Here is an 8,247-nt window from a genome sequence, read left to right on the forward strand (position 1 = left end):
AGCCAGGTGCCTGGCATGTAATTAGCAGTCGGTAAATGTTGATTGCTGCTGCTGTTATGATTCTGGCTGATGGGAGAAGGTTGCAGAGACTGTTTGAAGAAGAGGTGAGGGCAACACTACCACAGCATCACGATCATGACTTCCAGAGAAGTAAGGGTGGGATGAGTCTTTGCCAGTCCTCCTGAAACAGGTCCCTGTGGTTTTGCCTCCAGGCAGAGCATGGCCAAGCTCTGTATATTGCAGGTGGGACCATCCTGCCCAGGTAAGGAGAGGCAGCCCTTAGGATGGCTCCATGGATGCCAGGCCTCAGGTCATGCCCATTCTTGGGTGAAGCGGCCATGATTCTGAGCACGCGTCCTTGGGTTTTAAAATCCCTGCTCCGGAAGATGAAGTCAGAGAATGCTTTAGAAAGGTTGGACTTTGACATATACACAGTATTATATATAAAATGGGCATCCCTCGTGGCTCAGTGGTAAAGAATCTGCCTGCCAATGCAGGAGACTCGAGTTCAATCCCTGGGTCGGGAAGATCCCCTGGAGAAGGGAATGGCAACCCACTCCAGTATTCTTGCCTGGAAATCCCATGGACAGAGGAACCTGGCAGGCTACAGTCCATGGGGTCGCAAAGAATCAGACACAACTGAGCTACTGAGCATGCACACACACACACACACACACATATATAAAATAGATAATAAGGACCTACTGTATAGCACAGGGAACTCTCCCCAATACTCTGTAATGACCTACATGGGAAAAGAACCTAAAAAAGAGTGGATATATGTATAACTGATTCACTTTGCTGTATACCTGAAACTAATACAATGTTATAAATATAGTCCAATAAAAAATTTTTTTTAAAGTTTGGACTGTGGCTGAAACTGGAAACACTGGGATTTCTAGTTTCCAGTATGCAGGAAGTATGAGTTTTCCTTTTCCCAAAGGAAAAACATTTGTTTCCATTTTATTTGTAAGCCTGACATAAGCTTTTTTTCCTCAACCGGAAGGTATTATGGACTGTGTACTAAAGGAGAGAAGGGTTAGGAAAATGTAAGCAGCAAACTTTTACCACAAAAGTAAGATGAATTACTAAGTGAGAGAAACCAATCCAAAAAGCCATATATACTGCACAATTCCAACTATATGATATTCTGGAAAACACAAAGCTACGGACACAGTGAGAGGATTAGCAGTTGCTGGAGGTGGGGGAGGGATGAGCAGGAGGAGCACAGAGGATTTTTAGGGCAGTGGCACTATCCTTTAGGGCTTTCCCGATGGCTCAAGCGGTAAAGAACTCGCGTGCCAATGCAGGAGACACAGGAGACTCGGGTTTGATCCCTTGGAGTAGGAATGGCAACCCACTTCAGTGTTCTTGCTTGGGAAATGCCACAGACAAAGGAGCCTGGCCGGCTACAGTCCCTGGGGTTGTAAAGAGTCGGACATGACTGAGCACACACTAGAACCCTAAAATGGTGGATACAGGTTATTATACGTTTATCTGAACCCACACAACACCAAGAGTGAACCATAACGTAAACTCTGGACTTCGGGTGACGATGGTGTGTCAGTGTAGGTTCATCAGCTGGAACAAACAGCACTCTAGGAGAGACGTTGATAATGGAGGAGGCTGTGTGTGGGGGGGAGGGCAGGAGTTATATGAGAAATCGCTGCACCTTCCTCTCAATTTTGCTGAAAACCTAAAACTGCTCTAAAAAAAAAAATTTAAGTAAAATGAGAAAGAAAGCTTCAATTTGAGGGCATATTATTTAGAATTCTGAGTACAAGTACCGGAAGTTTCAAGCTTCCTGAACCTCCGAAGGTGATAGGTCATAGGTGTCTGGTGAAACAGAAGACAAGATATTTTTGTTCTGGAAAATGAGAGAAGGCAGCAGTTGGGGCTCGGAAGGCAGCAGGGAGTTCAAGCAGAATTCCTGTGGCCTGTCCCTCTCTACGCCAGCATGTCTTTATATTCTCTCTCTTTTTCTCTCGCCCCGCCTCAGCCTTTTGTTCTTTCACACAGCTCCCCTCCTCAAGCTCACAGCCTCCCACAATCCCCTACTTACACAGAACGCTTTCTGGCTCTTCATAAACACTGTTTTCTTTTTCTCCATCCCAATCCTAAATTCTTGGGCAAGGGGACGCCGGTGGTCCAGTCCCTTGGGGCGGGTGTTTGCTCCCTGCCCCAGAAGCTCGACCCGCGGGCTGGGGGTGGGGGGCACCTTACAAAGGAAGCTGCCTGGAGCCCATCCCTGCAAAACAACAACGAATAAGGGTTCCCGGAGGTGTGCAGGGGCTGCGGACTTTTAGCTGGGCCGAGTTCTGTGACCTGTGACAGTCCAATCCCCAGAAGCAGATCATGTTTGCTGCTGGCAGAACTCTGCCCCACTTTTTCCCTTTTGATTTAAGGCCGGTGCAGGGGCTTGGATTTGGAGCGACTCTTTACCGCCAGCTCGCCTTAATTCGTCCTTCTTATATAACCAAATGGCAACCGAGAGGGTATTTGGATTCCGCTTGCTTTTTCTGTTGTTGTTGCAGTAGTTTATTTATTAGTGTGCAAAAAAAATTAAAAGGAAGAAATGAAATATCCTTGTTTATGTTCTAGTGTGCGGGTCTGTGTGCTTGTGAGTTTGCAGCCTGGCAGGGGGAAGGGGGACGCAGGGCCCCCGGGGAGGGGGCTGGACGGAGGGTGTCAGCATCTTCCGCTGCGGAGGCGACGGGCCAATGCAATTCATTCCTCTTCCTCCCTCCCTCCCCCCACCGACTCTCCACCTTCCTCCCCCCTCCTCCGCGGGTTCCGGGCGTCTTTGGAAGGAAAGGGCTTGCTGAGAGAGTGGTTTCGAGGCTAGAGAACTCGCCATCAGTCATTCTTTAAGGAAGCAGGGACGGGATCAACAGGGCGGTCGCAAGCCGCCCCACCTCCCGGACTGCTGGGCGCCCAGCTGCGCTCCTTCACTTCGGGGCTGCCCGAAGGCCTTACAGTCTAGAATCTGAGCCCGGGGATGCCGGGGTTCCGGGAGAGCGTGACTCAGAGGGGCAGAATCCTGGAGAGCTCCAAAGCGACCTTTAGCCCCAGGGTGGCTCGCCTGTCCCCTTGCAAGGATGGAGGGCTGAAATTCAGGCTGGTCCTCCTTTTCCAGCCGCTTTCAGCCCCACTCTCACCCTCCCCCGGAGCCCGAGCCTGTGCTGTCGAGCAGGGCAGGCGGGCCTGGGTACAGTCTTGACCTGATGCGACAGGAAGGAGGAAAGGAAGGCAGAGCAGGCTGCGGAAAGCCGAACTTCCTCATCGTCTACTCATACTCCGGGCTGCGGGGTTGGGGGGCTCCTGTCCCGCTGAGTCCTGCCTGCTGGGGCCCCCCCAACTGCCTTAGGAGCTGGTTTCTCATCCTTGTTGATCTCATGACACACCCAGAAATTTTATGTAATATCTCTATGACATTCAGGGGTGAACTGGAGAGTATTTGGAGAGTCAAAATGTGGCCTGCTGGGGGAAAAAATGTATTTCATTCTGTGTATTATGTAATCATATAAAAAAAATTAAGTGTGTTGAATATCAAGTATGCATATACATTTTAAGGGACCTCCCTGGCGATCCAGTGGTTAAGACTCACCTCTTCCAAAGCAGGGGTGCTGGGAACTAAGAACCCACATGCCCAGTAGTATAGCCAAAAAACAAAAATAGACATATACATTTAAAAAATTTATTTATTTAGCTGCACTGGGTCTTAGTTGCAACATGTGGGATCTTTAGTTGTGGCTTTGGGGGTCTAGTTCCCCCACCAGGGATGGACCCCCGGCCCCCTGAATTGGTAGCATGGAATCTTAGCCACTGGAACACCAGAGAAGAGCCACATTTTTCCAATGAAATCTTTCCAACCCTCCCTTTTATTTTTTACTTTTTACTATGGAAAATTTCAAATATATACAAAAATAGATGAGTAGATAATGAATCCCCAGCTTCAGTAATTACCAAGGTAAGACCAATTTTGTTTCCTCTCTACCCTCACCCACTTCCTCTGCCTATTACGGTTTTTCATTTTATAATAATAAATTGAACTCCAGTTTTAATTACCTTTTCCTGTGTAACAAGCCACCCCAAGGGATAGTGGCCCAAAACAGTAATAGTTTATGATGTGTTATGATTGTGCTGGTTGGGTGGGTACTTCCTCTTGCCAGTTTTGACTGGACTCACTCAAGAGGGAGAATCAGCTGAGCTGGAAGATTCCGGATAGCCTGACTCACATATCTGGCTATGGATTAGGGCTCCTCGGGTCTCCTCCATGGCTTTTTGTGTTCTAGTCGGCTAAGTGGACTCCTTTATATGGCAGCCAGAACTCTCTGAGAGAATCAAGGCAGAAGCCTCAAGCTTCCTGAACTGACTGTGGGAGTCTCAAGTCACTTCCATCCACTGCTATTGCTATAACAAGCAGGTTATAAGGCCAGTCCAGACTCTGGGGTAGGAGGGTGAAGAAATAGACTCACCCTTGGATGGAAGGAATGAAGGGCAGGGATGCATTGCAAAGTGAATACTAGCATGCAAGGGACTGTAGCCGTTAACCAGTCTAGTACACAGTTTTTATCAACATATGAGGTTTTATGCTTGTACTGCATGCATGCTCAGTCACTAAGTCATGTCCGACTCTTTGTGACCCCATGGACTATACCCACCAGGCTTCTCAGTCCATGGGATTCTCCAGGCAAGAATACTGGGGAGGGTAGCCATTTCCTCCTCTAGAAGGAAATTTTCTTCCCCGACCCAGCAATAGAACCCATGTCTCCTGCATCTCCTGCATTGGCAGGTGGATTCTTTGGATTCTTTACCACTGAGTCACCAGAGAAGCCCATAGATGTATATATATACACGTATATAAGTATACGTGACCTTTTCCATTATGGTTTATTACAGGATATTGAATATAGTTCTCCAATTCACCACTGACACTCTCATTCATCACCTGTGGGAATGCAAAATGATACCGCCACTTTGGAAAATCATTTGGTGGTTTCTTAGAAAACTTAACATATACTTACCATATGATCCACTACTTGTGCTTCTTGATATTTACCCAAAGGAACTGAAAACTTATGTCCATGCAAAAACATGCACACAGATGTTTATAGCTGCTTGATTCATACTTGCCAAAATTTGGAAGCAACCAAGATGTCCTTCAATAGGTGAATGGATAAACTCTGGTATATCCCAACAATGGAACTTGATTCAATACGGGAAAGAAGTGAGCTGTCCAGTCAGAAAAAGACATGGAGGAAGCTTAAATGTATATTAGTAAGTGACCGAAGCCCATCTGAAAAGGGTACATACTGTTTGATTCCAACTATAGGACACTCTGGAAAAGGCACAACCATGGAGACAGTAAAAAGGTCAGTGGTTGCCAGGAACTGGGGGAGAGGGGGATGAATACAAAGAGCACAGAGGATTTTTGAGGCAGTAAAAAGAAATGGTCTTGTAATAACTAAAATACTAAATGAATAAATGGTAGCATTAAAAAAAAGTCTATTAAGAAACAGTGCTGAAAATGGATGTTGTGATGGTTGTACAACATGAATTTTTTTTTTTTTTTGCCACACCATTCAGCATGTAAGAGTTTAGTTCTCTGAAAGTGAAAGTGTTAGTTGCTCAGTCGTGTCTGACTCTTTGTGACCCCCATGGACTATACCCACCAGGCTCCTCTGTCCATGGGATTTCCCAGGCAAGAATATTGGAGTGAGCTGCCATTCCCTTTTCCAGGGGGTCTTCCAGACCCAGGGATTGAACCCAGGTCTCCTGCATTGCAAGCAGATTCTTTACTATCTGAATCACCAGGGAAGTTCCACAATATGAATGTATTTAATGTCACTGAACTGTACACCCCAAAAGGGCTCAAATGGTCAATTTTATGCTGTGGATATTTTACCAAAATAAATTTTTTCAGTACATCTTTACCCCAATAATTTGAAATGCCATATACTTTGTCATATACTAAATTGACAAATATATTTGAGTCTCTTTCTAGACTTTCTCTAATCTATTCCACTGGTTTCTTTTCTATTCATGTACCAATATTACATTGTTTTCATTCTAGAGGTTTCATAGTATTTTTAATATATGTTGGGAAAAAATCATGAAATTTATGCCAACAAATTTGACAACTTAGGTGAAATGGAAAAAGTCCTTGAAAGACATAAACTATTGAAGCTCAATAAGAAATAGGTAACCTGTTTAGCCTTATATTGATTAAAGATATTGAATTTATTGAAAATATTTCTACAAAGAAAATTCCAGGCCCAACTGGCTTCATGGGAGTATTCCAATAAATATTTAAAAACAAAATGAGTCAATTCTCCACAAACTCTTCTGGGAAATTAAAGAGGAGAGACTATCTTCCAAATCATTCATGAGGTGGTCAGCATTACTCTATACCAAAATCAAACAAATTTTATAAGAAAACTATATACCAATGTATTTCAGAAACACTAATGCAAAAGTTCTTAACAAAATTTGAGCAAATCAAATTCAATAATATATAATAAAAATACATCATATCTGAGTGGGTTTTATCCTAGGAATGCAAGATTAGTTCAATATTCAAAAATTAATCAGTGTAATTCACTATATCAATGATGAGAAAAACCATATGATCATGAATATGAGATATATATCTCTCACATCTTCTTTATATATAATAGATTACATCTCAGCCATAAAAAAGATGAAATCTTGCCATTTACAAAAACATGGATGGATCTTGAGGGTATTATGCTAAATGAAATGTCAGAAGAAAGACAAATATTGTATGATTTCACTCATATGTGGAATATTAAAAATAAATGAACACACCAAATGAAACAAAAAACAAATATGTAGATACAGTGCAGAGTAGTGGCTATCTGTATGGCTGGTAGCATAACTGATGCCATCTTGGGCTCTTGCAATTTCTCCCATCTTTTCACTGACCCTACCCAGTCTGTACTATGTAGTGAATCACTTATCTGTCATCAAGGGTTTTGTAGTTAATAGAGATTGTTTCATAATCATCAGGATCTGGTAGGCTCTATGCTTTCTTAGTCCCCAAACAATGATGAAAACCCTTTGTGACATATTCCCAGTGCCCACATGACTAGCTTGCTGCTGCTGCTGCTAAGTTGCTTCAGTCATGTCCGACTCTGTGTGACCCCATAGACGGCAGCCCACCAGGCTCCCCCTTCCCTGGGATTCTCCAGGCAAGAACACTGGAGTGGGTTGCCATTTCCTTCTCCAGTGCATGAAAGTGAAAAGTGAAAGTGAAGTCGCTCAGTCATATCCCACTCTTAGTGACTCCATGGACTGCAGCCTACCAGGCTCCTCCGCCCATGGGATTTTCCAGGCAAGAGTGGGGTGCCATTGCCTTCTCTGCATGACTAGCTTACCCATTCATAAATCTTAATTTAGGAATGCACAGCCTGTTTTCAAGTATCTGTACCCCTACCCTAGATTAACTATAAAATTGTCCCAATGCCCCTCACTGGTGCAAGGTGCAGCTGCCAACTTGATTATATGGAGCTGCTTGCCTAACGTTTTGGTCTCAAGATGACTTCTCAGTTTCATGGGCACTTTTTGTTCCCTCAGTCCCCCAATATTACCAGAGGAAGGGGGACAAATTGGGTAAAGGGGATCAACTGTATGTTGATGGATGAAAACTAAATTTTTGGTGGTGAGCATGTTCTAGTGTATAAAGAAGTAGAAATACGGGAATTCCCTGGTGGTCCAGTGATTATGACTCCTCGCTTTCACTGTCAAGGGCCCAGGTTCAATCCCTGATAGGGGAACTAGGATCCTGCAAGCTGAAATAGAAATATAATGTTGTACACATGAAACTTATACAAAAGAATGTTACCTCAATTAAAAACATTTTAGAAAAAGAAAAAAATGGCTGCCCTTATTATCTTCTTTGTACTTGCATCCCTTTTCAATGCAGAGTAGCTGCCCCTATCAAGAACTGCAGCCCTTGAACCTGAGCTGGCCTTGGGACTTGCTCTGACCAACTGAATACAAAGTGTTATTCCTGGTCCAGGCCTATCTCAAAAGGCTGTGAGCATTTTTTTGCTGTTTCAGCTAACTCTTTTGCAACTCAGCTACCTCCCTGTGAACAAACCCAGGCTAGCCTTGGGAGATATGAGACCGCACGGAAGAAATACAATCTAACTAGCTGAGGCTATCTCAGACCAGCCTGTCCCCAGCCAACCTGGCAGTTGATGTCACAGACGTGGGCATGAG

This window comes from Bubalus kerabau, chromosome X (assembly GCF_029407905.1).
Source record: "Bubalus kerabau isolate K-KA32 ecotype Philippines breed swamp buffalo chromosome X, PCC_UOA_SB_1v2, whole genome shotgun sequence".
Classification (NCBI taxonomy): Eukaryota; Metazoa; Chordata; class Mammalia; order Artiodactyla; family Bovidae; genus Bubalus; species Bubalus kerabau.